The sequence below is a fragment of the Oryza sativa genome, chromosome 3 (genome assembly GCF_034140825.1).
Source record: "Oryza sativa Japonica Group chromosome 3, ASM3414082v1".
Classification (NCBI taxonomy): Eukaryota; Viridiplantae; Streptophyta; class Magnoliopsida; order Poales; family Poaceae; genus Oryza; species Oryza sativa.
The window spans coordinates 21,553,607-21,567,895 of record NC_089037.1 but is presented as its reverse complement, the minus strand read 5'-3'; the positions used below and the strand labels follow the sequence as shown (position 1 = coordinate 21,567,895).

The 14,289-nt window shown below is 41.2% G+C and overlaps 1 protein-coding gene and 1 long non-coding RNA gene across 2 annotated transcripts in view; one reads left to right on the top strand and one right to left on the bottom strand.

Moving 5' to 3' along the window:
• LOC4333287 (protein DETOXIFICATION 40) overlaps positions 1-7,937 on the top strand; it is a 44,989-nt gene extending 37,052 nt beyond the window's left edge. Inside the window, exon 8 of the mRNA XM_015775855.3 lies at positions 7,063-7,937. The gene's annotated coding sequence lies outside the window, so the exon portion shown is untranslated. The remainder of the gene's footprint in view (positions 1-7,062) is intronic.
• A 4,614-nt stretch (positions 7,938-12,551) lies between these two features.
• On the bottom strand, positions 12,552-14,289 carry LOC107280453 (uncharacterized). Its single transcript, XR_001544623.3, has 2 exons — positions 13,862-14,289; positions 12,552-12,909 (listed from the first exon to the last, which is right to left on the bottom strand). It is a non-coding gene; the product is annotated as an uncharacterized lncRNA (long non-coding RNA).

The window sequence follows — 14,289 nt, the reverse complement described above, 5'->3', positions numbered from 1 at the left end:
GCAAGCAAGCATGAGCGCGAGAGGAGAAGAGGCGGCGACACCGGTGCCGCCCACCATCACTGCTGGTACGACCTCGGTAGAGGTGATGTCCCGATCTTCACGGCGTAGGATCAAGAACCAATAACTAGCCTCAAAGAGACCAAGATAACTAGCTACAAGCAGCCAAGATAACAGTGCAACCTGACGATCGTACTCGAAGCCAACCACCGTCTCTATTACGGCAACCTAAATCGAGGGTTCGCCCAACATACTCTAAGTTACCAACCAACACAACATGTAATCAATCAAGGAAAAATCTCGAAGGGACCAGGAGCACCGATTGGGGGGGTGTCGAACGCTGCTTCTATAATATCACAAGGAAATCACAAGAACAAAGGGGTAAAGATCTCTCTCTGAATTTGTTAGCACACAGCTGAACAAAAAGGGTTCATATTCTCATTGTCAAAAGTTTTCAAATGATAAAACATAGGGGATATTTATACTTAGGAACAACCCTCCTAGATGGGAATGAAAGGTCTTGAAAGCTTGCAGGACATATGCTAGCTCAAAGGTCACAATAAGTGAATTCCCGAAAAGACTCGCGCGTCTGTTTGGCTTCTGAGCAGTCATCAATGATTTGTCCATAACTCCTTATTGGGAAGTCAAAATGATGAGCCGTTTGCTGGAGGTGAAACTAGACTTGATTATCTTTCCAACTATATATATTAAGCATGGAGAAATTTATTGGTTGGGTCGCACATCCCTTGGAAGTTGAGCCTTTGCAGTGTAAACCATCTTCTTGTTGGCGTAGACAACTACTAGTTGGGCATGGGCTGATTCCTCCTCGACGTAACCCTTGTAGTCCTCAACGTAGCCCATCCTTCTTGGCGTAGTGATGATATCCTCAGAGTGTAAACCTTAGCAATACAAAGGTAGAGCATTTAGGTAGTATAAAATTCTCACTAAAATCTGGGTTAAGTTGAGCAAAGAGTGAGTTTACCTCTTGTTGTATTTTCCTAGCACGGCTGCGCGTAATTGGACCATGATATGCTTGATCGTTCTTGCTAAGACTTAATTCATCAACTTGGTTTACGTCATCTTCATTTTATTGATGTGATGTATGACGTAAACCATCACCCTTGTTTACGTCAAGTGTAGCTGGGATGTGCTCATCATCATGTGACGGGGGCTGGGGCATATCAACTGCTCTGCGGCCGCACCGCCTCTCCCCATTACCCCACTATGCCGAGTGCTGGTCCTAAACATTTTGGGATCCTAGGGCAAGGCGAAAGTACAGACCCTATGTTATCGTTAAAATCCAATTACTCATATGCACTATCATGATTTTGACGAAAATATACCATCCTAATTGAAAAAAAAATACATCTAGAGAATGAGGGAGTGTTTTATCAGCAAGGACAACAAAATGCCATTGAACAATAACATAAGGTGGGTAAGAACAAGGAAACAAAGGTGCCATAATTTGATGATTAATTGTGCAGGGACTACAAAAAAGGATAATATGTACCTAAAGGCCAAAATCATAAGGCGCACAAGCTTTGAGAGAAGTTCTGGAGGGTGAAAAAAAGTGAGTAAAAAATAAGCCATAAGACTATCAGAGAAATCAATTTACTCATGGAAAGCAACGATTGATCTAATTTGTGGTATCAATCTTACCTTAAATGTACAACTATTTATTAATCATGAAGCAAAGGAGGTATTTCTATTGTTGAACATTAGAACTACAAATTGAATCAGAATACTAGCCTTCACAGTGGGCTTACCTGGCATTCGGCCTCGACCTCCCACATCGAAGTGGAGGAGAAAAACAATGCCACATGCCAAGGAGGGCCCACCAAAACCAAGCGTGAGTGTCCAAACAAAGCCATTCGTTCTTCGATCCCGCCGAAACCACGTGAGGCAGGGAGAGCGCGAGGCGGCCGCGCTATGGAGCGAGTTCCTCGACCTCATTCCTACGCTCGCGGCATCTCCCATCGGTTCCCAAAATTGCCTCGCCCCTCGCCCATCGCCCTCCTTCCCATAACCTCCTTCCCGCGCCCACCCTTGCCTTTTACCCCTCCCGTGCTAGCCATCGCCCCCACCATCCCACGCGTGCCTGATTTCTTTCACCCCTTCCACGCTGTTTCTTCCCCTCTTGCAGTATCCAGGATCGTCGCCAGTCGCCGGAGTCCTCGTGGCGGAAGGAGGTACGTTGGAACCCTAAATCAGTTGGTCGAATTGATTCTTCAACATTTGATTTTGTTTTCCCCATATCAACGTGATTTGAACCCTAGGTCACGATGGATCCAAGCATGGCTGCTGCATTCGCTCGGTTTTTTCAAGATCCGAACTTTGTGGCTAGTTTATCTTAATCTTCCAGCCAGCCTCCTTCTCCCCCCCCCCCCCCAACACTCGGTGATCTCGTTCCCACCTGCATCGTTCCCCCCTTCTGTATGTAGCCACTGGCCCCGTCAGCGCCACCTCCATCGGCCCCAACCCCAGCTAAGGCAAAGCCTTCGAGCTCCAGATCTGCACGTCGGCAACATATGACTGCTTCCCCAGAAGCTGTTGTTGATGCCAAGAGGAAAATGTACTACTCAACAAAAGAGGATATAAGGCTGGCATGTGTTTGTTTTTTTTCATTTATTGGCACACAATGGAGATATGGTGATTTTCTGCTACTATTAGTGATTCTGGAGTTGTCTTACAGACAGTACATTTAGGTGCTTATTGATTCTACAGAAGTCGATTTAGGAGGTTTGTGTAGGTGATGCACTGCTGCATCGTATGAAATCGTGCTGTAATATAATAAAGGGGCAATTTTGTTCTTGCCCCTGCTTTGATGTCTAATATTGCTTTTGTCCCTGTTTTTTAGAGTTTTCGGTTTTGCCCTTGTTTTTTTGAAACAAACTAAATTTTACCCTTACTTTGGATGGTTACATTGACAGTGTTAAATCTTCGACGAAAAGACATCCATACCCTTTGCTATACACATTCGAAATTTTGGCAGATTCAAATCATCAAACAAATTTTTACAGATTCAAGGACAACATCACACAACAACAAGAAACAACCAGGCTTCAAGCACAACAAGAAGTAGTACAAGCAAAAAGCAAGCAGCAGCTTAATGTCTTCTTTTGTTTAGCAAGCAAGCAAGCACTGAGGCCATGGGCGCTGGCCGGCAACGCAGTGAGGCCGTGAGAGAGACGACAACATGATGTCGTACCACCAAGCAAGAAAGGCGCCATCTTCTCATGAGCTTGCTTCGATGTGGTGGTACGTTGAAGCCGCCCCCGCCACGGTGGCTGGCCGGAGACATGTCGCCGCATGACCCGCATCGTCTCACCGGAGCCGCCGCCACCGATGTCGTGTGGCTTGCTTCGATGCGGCGGCATGCCAAAGCCGCCCCCGCCGCCGCCTAACACCTGCCTCAATGCGGCGCAACGCTGCCGTCATGCCATCTCCCTGGCCTCTGATGTTCTCCTTGGGCAGGGTCGCCACCGCCGTCGCCTGTTCCCCTCGGCCACTGCTGTTCTCCGTGGTTGGACGGGGAAAGAGAGTTTTGGAGCCAGCTAGCGCACATTAGTCTCCTTTACTTCTATTACCAGGGGTAGACATGTAAATCAATATTTTGAAAATTATTATTCCCTATTTTTTCTATTTCTTTCCCTCAATAATTCCTAGTCCACTAACTTCCATCTAAACCAAGGGTAAATGGATAATTCGTTTTAAAAAAGTAGGGGCAAAATCGAAAACCCTAAAAAACAGTATCAAAAACAATATTGAACATCAAAGTAAGGGTAAGAATGAAATTATCCCTATAATAAATGATTCTTACGACTGCATAAGCGATGGTGCTTACTAAAAAAAATATCTAGGCAACAATAATTGTTTAGAGAAATAGATTTTAATGTACAAACTTCTGATCCGTATATGTTATTTGGGAAATATTAATTTTTTTTGAAGTGATGTTCAATTGTTGTCCTTGATGATTTGTACAGCATTATAAATGATGATTACTCTTGGAATTGAATGAATTTGTGTGCATATGCGATGTATAGGTGCTGATTCTTACATAAATGGTGTATAAGCAATGATTATTCAATGTATTGAGTGATTTTTTCTGTTTTAGGAGTTGAGTGCATATTGGTATGCTCAAATATAGTACTTATGAGTGATGTATATCTGCATAATGTGATGAATATAGATCTGATTCCTATATGTTTTCTTGGGAAAGATCATTTTTTTTAGTGATGTTCAATTTTTGTCCTTGATGATTTGTATAGCATTATAAGTGATGATTACTCTTGGGATTGAATGAATTTTGTGTGCATATCCGATGTATAGGTGCTGATTCTTACATAAATGGTGTATAAGCGATGATTATTCAGTGTATTGAGTGAATTTTGTGTTTTAGGAGTTGAGTGCATTTTGATATGTTCAAATATAGTACTAATGAGTGATGTACATCTGCATATTGTGATGAATATTGATTTGATTCCTATAGGTTTTTTTGGGAAAGAGGTGTCATTTCAAGTAATGTTCAATATGCAATATTGCTGATTGCATTTGGCTGCTAATTGTGATATTACCTATTGGTGCCTCATATAAAAGTAGTGGTGTAATATAAATGAAGTGATAGTTCTTAGAAAAATACACTGAAGGTGCCTCACTGCTGCCTCATATTTGTAGGTGTTGCATGTGTTGACGGTCCCTAAATCATAATATTTCATAATATTTGACCGTCAATACTTGCATATAATGACATAAAATATGGCATCTAACTTAGTGGTAGGGATAATTACTAATCATTTCCACTAGTGTTGGTGAAATATACGTATGCAGGTAATTTGAGGAAAAAACACATCTGTCATGCGACAAAATGCACCTTCACGTATTCAGGACACATTTACACAGATTGGAGGCCCCATAAGTCAATTAAAACAACTTAGAATTGGGCCAAAACATAGTGCAGGTTATTGGGGGCCCATTGAGCAACCTACCGGCCAAAGGAGAAGCCGGGAGTGTTTTTGGGTTCGGCCGAACCCGTTGTGGCGCCGTTGATCACCATTTTACACATGTACGCTCTTGATTACTTCATGATGGCGGTTGTGGGGCAGAATGGTCATTTCCCATAGCAGTAACCGTCATTTGAAGCCTATATAAGGAGGAGCTCACTCTCATTCCAATACACACAACTTTGAGCTTGTCGAGGAGTGATCCTCTCTAGCGGGAGGTCATGAGACCCCCCTTTGTGAGTTTGGCCGGGGGATAAGGCGCGATGATCAAGAGCGTATCTCCGCCTAGGATCTGGCTAACTAGATCGTTCGACCACAAGTGTGAGAAGCGAGGGATTATACAGGTTCGGGCCACCTGGATGCGTAACACCCTACTCCTGTGTGTGGAATTATGGTTGAGTTCTTACAAGAGATCTTGGGCTCCTAGGAAACCCTCGAGCTCAAGCTATCAAGAGTCGTCCTTTTGCTCAATGGGTAAGGTCCTCCTTTTATAGTTCAAGGGGATACCACATGCACTGTCCATACCTACTCCTCCATGGGAAGGGGGCCCACCTAGCCTGGGTCAAGCCACCGTCCATGCCTTCAACCGGAAGCAAGGCGGTTGTTCGCCCTTAGGTGGGGCCCAGCGTCGTCCTCCACCTGACACAGAGGGCATCCCTGTCATTCCTTCTTAATTCCATGGAGACTTTGGTGGATTCATCATGTACAGGGGGCACACTCGGTTGCATGCCGACGGGACGGGGCATACCTGCCCCCACTCCGCCTGACATAGGACAGGATGTGGGTGCACTGCCACCCGTCCCATCTGCCTGCGACCGGTCACAGGCCGGTCAAGGCCGATTGATGTGCGTCAATCGGGCGGCGCCGCACGCCTGCCCACGCCGCATTAAATGTGGTGAGGAATGATTGGGGCGCCGCTCATTTAAGAGGTTGGGCAGCACCTCCTGCTCTGCTCACTTGGCCGCCACGTGGCAGCCGGGTGAGGGCCTCGGGGTGGTGTGCTCCAAGGGCCCGAGGGGTGTGACGAGGCACCCCGAGGCCCCCTAGCCACTTCATAACCGCCCGATTTTCCCCCGAGGGGGGAAGGCAGGTCGCGCAGCCACGTGGCTAGGCAGAAAGATTATTTCCCTCTATTGTGCGGACCCTCGGGCCCATATCACCGACAGAGCTGATTTACAAGAGGCTCTATTGTATCTTTTATACATTAGAAATAGATAGAGGGTGAGGGGAAGCTCTGGAGGAGTGCCCGGAAGTTTGGTGCTCATCCGACTTCCACCTCAACGAGTGTAGCTTTCTAGGAGGAATTCCGGAGGAGTACAGGAGCTGTCGGTACACTCTGTTCCGGGTTTCAGAGAACTTCTTCTATAAAGTAAGCATTCGGGATCCTTTCTTTTGTTATTACTTAGTCTAAGTAAGATAGATTTCCATCTTTGTGGGTTCATTGTTTAGTATTCATACTAAGTGCTCTAGTACTAGGACTCCGGATAAAGAAGGAAGTTCCTACGCAAGTATTAGAGTCATAATTAATAACTTAGACGTGGTGTCTAGATTAGAGATTACTTTTTTTGTTGTGTATCCCATGGATTTGTCAGAGGTAGACTGTAGGTGGTGACAGTTCTGAATCCTGTCCTAGTAATCCTCCATGCTGGAAGACCAATATATAGTTGTTGTCCTTGGATAGTCTTAGCCTTAGGTAGATTACACACGTTCCCTGAGTTCAATATTCTTTTGGGGTCACTCGAAGGTGAAGTGCTACAATGGTATTCCGTGCGCTTGCGGATTTATCTGTGGTCGTAAGAAATACCAACAGCATGACTGCAGAAGTAATGATTCTTCAAAAAAATATCTATGCGACACTAACTGTTTAGAGAATTAGATTTTATTTTTAAAATTTCTAATTCCTATATGTTTTGTGGGAAGTATTAACTTTTTTAAGGTGATGTTCAGTATCTAATTTGCTGATTGCTATAGTATTAGATTTTATTTTTAAAACTTCTGATTGTTGATTGCTATAGGATTCAATTTTGATTGTATTGGACTGATTTTGTATGAACTCATTTAACAGTTATCGGCATGGCTAGAGAACTCCACTGATCCTATCGAGGGAGTTAATAGGAACAATGAGACATATTGAACAAAGGTAGCCAAGGTGTATAATCAGACAACGCCTCCTAACATACAAAGGGATCCCAGTTGTCTCAAGTCACACTGGCACAAGACATCATGGAAGGTTGCCTTGTTCAATAGATGCTATGTTCAGCTCCGAGATGCACCCGTGCGTGGTAGAAACGATGAGCAGTTCATGCAGGAAGCCTTAGCACTCTACACCAGCCGGACGAATAGGAAACATTTAAAATTTATGCACTGGTGGAAGGTTGTATGTGATTCTCCAAGTGGAATGTACATGTGGTAATGATGCTAGGAAGTTCAGTCCAAATCAGAACATTAATTCTCCACCAGCAGCCCAACCGAGATCTATGGGGGTTAAGAGGGCGAAGAAAGCAAAGGGAGCATCCCAGAAGTGTGGAGAGCAATTGTGGATATATGTCAAGACCTAATTGAGTCAAAGAGGAGGTAGAACCTAGTTGAGTCTAATGCTTCAAAAAAAGAGGTAGAGGTTATGAAGGAATATCAGCAAAAGCTTATCAACGTGTTAAAGCGGCTAACCTCACCCTCTTAGCTGCACAAGAGAAGCACGAGTGCAAGCTGATTGACCAGAAGAGCTAGGTCCATGGAGATGTTTACCTAACTCTTGCAAGTGGACACATCTCAGATGGAGAAATGGACAGTGCATAAGATTTATAAGCATAATGGAAATTCTGGAAGGGAACAGTGCACAAGATTCCTAAGCAGAATGGAAATTCTGTTTATGAACCAGTTTCTCCTTCTTATGTTAACATGCTTGCTGATCACATTTTGATGAATATATTTTTTTTTGTCTTTCCAGGTGCCGGCACATAATCACTTATTCGTTTTTTGGTAGGCATTTTGAAGGATGATACCTATCTATTTGTTGGTGCAACAATAGCTAATATATATAATATGGGCGGATTTTTTTGTTGGGAAAGGGGCTGCAGTTGCAGGATCAGGATAGTTACTTTTTTTTCATACATGTGCATATTGGCTAGTGACTAGTTTAGATGGAAAACATGTTGTTTGTGGTTGATGGGGAAACTTTTGGTCATTACCCTACAGGGAAGGCATAGCTAGAATAGATGATGTTGATGTGTTGTTAATAGTCAGTTGCAATTTAGATATTGCCCAATGTGATATACATCGGCGTGTCGTTGGCACACTTGCTTGTTAGCCTATATATATACTTATTATTACCCGATAATATTATATGGTAAAATTAGTGTGCTCACTAATTTAAAATATGTATATATTTCTTTTTCTTATTTGAAATTTTAGAGTTTTCATAAAATATTTTAGAAAGAAAATTGTGAACCATTATTTTAGTTTTGACAAATTAATGTATGATATTAAGAAAAAATATTTATGGACATATGTATAAATGATTTATTTATTATGTAGAAGTGAAAAAATATTTGTCATAAAAAATATAAAACTTGTAAGTCATATTAAGCAGAAGTACAAAATGTAATGTGTCATCTTATACATAAATTTTGATGAAATCCAAATAAGTAAAGTAACTTTTGATATTAATCAAAATTAATTGGTTCAAATATATTTGTTTGTGGATTTAAATATTTGAAAGACCAATTATTTAGTATATTCAGAGTTTTTTTAACATATCTTGTGTAACAAAAAAAACATATTCAATTTTTTATATGATATAAGAAAGGTTGCTTTCTTTATTTGTTTGTTTTGGATTTTTTTTTTGCGTAATAATTTTGAGTTACTATATATTATAGAGTAGGCGTAGTGTATTTAAAGAAGGAAAATAAATGCAAATTCGTTGTTTTAGATTTGTTTTTTGCTTAATAATGTTGGGTTTACTATATATATTCTAGAGTTATAGCAGTAGTACCGAGTAGGCGTAGTATATTTATAGAAGGCAAAGGAGTAGAAGTTCCTATGATTGGAAAAGGGGAGATAGTTTTGGAAGCCTCTAGAATCTATATGTGATATTTTTCTCTAGATTTTACCTCACGTATGATTGTTAGGTGTTTTTTCTCTACTATAAATTTATGATTTTTCTTAGAGGTGCCACATGGACCAATCAAAAGCTAACAAAAGAGCCAGCTTTAGATTATTAGATTGCAAGCTTGTCTTATGTGGGACCAATATATGCAGATTCAGACCTTGTATTAATGTGGTAGTGTGAGACCATGTACTATTATTTAGCATATGTCTTATGTCATGTAAAATGTGCCATGTGATTGATGCTTTAGATAATGGACACATGTGACATGTTAAGCCTTGAGGGGTTTGTACTGAACTTTATTTTTTGGCTGCCAACTGTGACGGTACAAAATGCACCTGAACTGATTGATGTTGGTTGTGGTTGCAAAATGGACTAATAATTTGTGAGATTCAGTTGTTCTTTCTACTATGAGTCATGTGAAATTGGCTTATTCATTGTGGTGTTGTTGGATGTGAGATTGGGCTATTCATTGTGATCTGGCTGCATGCTGATATTGGGCTAATCATTGTTTTGTGATTGCAAAATTTTGGCTGCAATGTATGTGATGCCCTAGGTTGCTCTTTGCCCTGCAAGTAATTAACTAAGTGCTCACAATATTCACTTTTTATTTGATTTGTGATTATTTTTTTTCAAAATTGCCATGAACTTGGATTGCTGTTGCCATGAAGTTGAATTTTTAAGTAGTAGTCATGCCAAGAATCAGTTGAATTGCTTTTGTATGCTTGCAAAGCAACCACCTTTTTCAATGGATTGAGAAGAAATATACTAGTACTCCATATGGACCTCCATGCATTGGCTGCACCTGTGATTTGGTCATATCAAATACTAATTAAGCAAATACTTCAAGTAACTAGTTCTGGGTGACAACCTTAATTTTAGTAGGGCATGCATGAGTACTAGGGGTGTGTTCGGATGCCCCTTTTCCCAATCCCTATCCCTCGTTTTCTGCGCGCACGCTTTTCAAACTGCTAAATGGTGTGTTTTTTGCAAAAAGTTTCTCTACAAAAGTTGCTTAAAAATTAAAATTAATCCATTTTTGAAAAAAAAAAATAGCTAATGGACCGCTCCGTTTTCCGTGCGGGAGGGATTAGTTCCCAACCCCAGTAACCGAACACAGCTAGGTCACTTAAACTTTAGAAATCTTGCAGTATTGCAACCAAACAGCAGTACTGCTGCAGCTAGCTAGTCTCAGTTTTGGTCACAGAGTGGAATGGGCTTTAATCACATATAATGCTACTGCATATAATTAATTGATCACAATATGAGCTTCACTTTTTATTTGATTTTGTGATTTTTTTTAAATAAAATTTCTTATGCTCTATATGTCCACGATCATGCAGATGATACACTTGTGCTGTAAGTAATTATGTCTTCTTAATCTGATGATGACAACGAGGTGGAATATGTTGATCCGGTAGAGATCTTCACTATGGATGATTATTTGGCTCGGCAGACAAAATTCAATAATGTTGTATCTCAAGTTGCTTTCAATATGCATAATTTATTTCAACCATCATCCTCGAATGCCCATCGTGCCAGTAGGACATATATAAGGAGAGATCGTGAAGCCCATCATGCCATGATCTAGAATGACTACTTCTCAGATAATCCAATTTTTAGCTAACAACAATTCCGAAGACATTATCGCATGAACAAGCCATTGTTTCTTCGAATTATCAATGCTCTTGGTCAATGGGATGAATACTTCACCCAACGGGTTGATGCCCTAGGTCAGCCTGGACTTTCACCTATTCAGAAGTGCACTGATGTGATGTGGATGTTAGCATACGGTTGTTGTGCCGACCAAACCAATGATTATGTGTGAATTGGTGGCACAACTGCTTACGAATTGCTCGCGAGGTTTTGCGAAGGTGTCATTGCAATATTTAGACCTCACTATTTGAGGAAGCCTACGGATGATGATGTTCAACGCCTCGTACAGAGGCATGAAGAACGTGGATTCCCAGCAATGTTGGGAAGCATTGATTGTATGCACTGGAGGTGAAAGAATTGCCCGAACGGTTGGAAAGGAATGTACACACGGGGAGATTACGGTGCAACAACAATCATCCTTGAGGCAGTGGCGTCCCGTGACCGGTGGATCTGGCATTGTTTTTTTTTTTTGGTATGGCAGGTTCCAATAATGATATCAATGTTCTGAACCAATCCCCAATATTCACTGACATACTAATGGGGACATCAACAAGGCTGCGATACACAGTAAATGGAATTCAATATGACTTGGGTTACTATCTAGCCGATGGAATCTATCCAGAGTGGGCGACTATTGTTAAGTCGATCCGACATCCTCAATTGGAGAAGCACAAACTATTTGCTCAACAACAAGAATCAGCAAGGAAGGATGCCGAATGTGCATTTGGTTTACTCGGAGCTCGTTTCAAGGTGGTCGCGACTACTACTCACTTATGGGAGCAATCAGACATATCCAATATAATGACAGCATGTATTATAATGTACAATATGATTGTAGAAGATGAAGGTCATTTGGACCCGCTGGATGCACATGAGTTTGAGGGTGACTATGAGATTGAGCCACCGGAACATATGTACAGTACACCGATACCAATGGCTAATCTAGTTCAGCGCGACATAGCTGTCCACAACTGAGACATGCACAACCAACTTAAAAGAGATTTGGTGGAGCATATATGGACAAGGTTTTGTCCATAGTAGAATCCAAAATTCCTTCACTACCAACGAAGGATGTTATCTAAATAGTCACTACAACTTAGACCTAATTAGCAAATGAAAAGTAGTATAGTAGTAATGAATAAGGATCACTATCCATGTATCTTAGAATAGAAGTTGACTTAAAATAATTAGAAGTTCAAATAAGATTTATTATCCATGTATCTTAGAGTAGATGTGGAGGTAAAATAATCCTAATAAGGATTATTATCCATGTATATTAGAGTAGATGTAGAGGTAAATTAATTAGAACTCCTTCTATCGGGGATGTCCCCAGTTATCTTATGCATGCAATTTGAAGTATTTGTATCTAGGATGAGACATGTTATCCTTGTAAATAGTCGATGCCTTATAAATAAATAAAAATATAGGAATTGCCTTGTAAATAAAATAATATTTTAATTCCCCAAACTTGTTTTCCCACATATTAGTTGCCTATATCTGAAGCTGTCGACAGTGACTCCTCATAGTGACCATTTCTGCACATATCCTGCAAATAATGAGCTGCATATAACAAAAGTTTTATCATGCATCTTCTCCTAAACCCAGCAAACATCCTTGATCATATCACACTTTGCATAAACATCAAGAGTTCTAGTCCCAACAGATCTGCTAGAATAATTTTACCAATATGACTTGGTTTGATTCACTGATAACGGCAGCTAATAATAGCCCACAGTTGGCAACTAATTATGTATGACAATTCATCACATACATGTTTGCATCACAACAAAAAATGAGCTTCTAGACTTGACAGCTGCATCCTTTCACTAAACAAGCACAAGGTTCCGCTTACATAATTAGAGGTAGTATCATCACCTTGGTCATATGGACAACAAAAACAGACCATTTGAGGCAAGAAACCTACTTGCATGTCATCACATACTTGACCAAAAGAACCAAAAGATGCTATGTTAACATCCACCAGCCATATCAACTTCCCTAACTACATAACAGCTGCCATCCAACCCATTTCAGTAGTCATTACATTACACATCTCCAAGACTAGCTATAGCCTAACTGTACATATTATAGGTCCTTTGCAGCAGGTTCTTTGCACGATGAGGCAGATTGCTCCTCATCATCCTAAATATCCTGCCAAAAAAAATTCCAACAATCAAATGTGAGTTCAAATTGTACATAGTACACTATCAGAATTACAAGAACCAAAAGTTGCTATAACCTAACCATATCTATATATCAGGTTGCTTGAAATCACCAAAATTACAATATTGATCAGAACATTAGATGGTAATGAAAATTCCTAAATACTAAAGCATAGAAAGTTCAACATGCAATTTATTTTTTTCCATACTGTAGAATAATTTGAGGACCTGAGGCTCCAAAGCTATGTCGATATGTTCCAAGTATACATCATAGCCCACTAATGAAAACATCAAGGTCTACAAGTTGTTTGTACCATTCTACATCAAGCAGAAATTTTAAGAGTTATAAAATTGATGTCTCAATGACTAAAGTTCAGACTATCAATCTTGTTATAGCTAAAGACATGATGAGGGTTTAACTCACAGAACACTGCTGACTTGGATAGAGAAATTAATTGAGTCAAAATAAGTTCCGTTCCCCCAATTCAAGATTAGGCTAACCCAATGAAAAAGTGAAACAAAACAAACCCACAAGCCAAATTTGCTAATTAGATATCCTCTTTATATGTAATGTTATTATGTTAACATAGTCAACTCGGCACTATACCAAATAAAATATCAGGATAGCATGCCGGCTTGCAGTGATCAACATACAACCAATTTGAGCACACATATGTGCATATGAGTGTTCAAATTACATGCATCAAACTTAATGGCATAACTCCTACATTGCTAGTACGCCAAATTTTTTCCCCAAATCCCCAAACCTGCTCAGTACATTTTTCACTGATTTTAGGATAGAACTTGTCATACCAATCCACAGGCACATCAAAGAATCACAATATTGCAAGACATCTCATGAATAAATACCGAAATTTTTAGATCAAGAAGGATTCGATCTACGAGCAAACCCTAGGTTCGGTGCTACACGAATTCGTTACCTTAGATCTTCACTGTGGGTGGTTCGGCTGGAGCAGCCGGCGGTGGGATTGGAGCTCCTGGCGGTGGCGTTGGTGAATCTAGCAGTGGCACCCTAGGTGGAGAAGGAGTACGCTCCTCCACCAAGACCATGCGTCCCCTTCGTTCGGTCCACATCTCAATGGAGGAGTCCGAGCTCTCCTCCACCAGATCGACGCCTCGAACTTGCGCCCGCCTCGCCTGCGTCGCTGCCGATATGGTTGCCCATGGCCATGGGCTAGGGCAAGGGTACTAAAAGCCACTGCGGAACTTCATCCTCGCCATCACACGGAGGAGAGCGAGCGGAGGATGGGAAGCAGAAGAGACACGAGAGGAGGGATAGAGGCGAGGTGGCACCCGATGGAGGAGTGCGGAGCAGATGAGTCGCGGGCTCGCATCCGGGTGAGGGGCG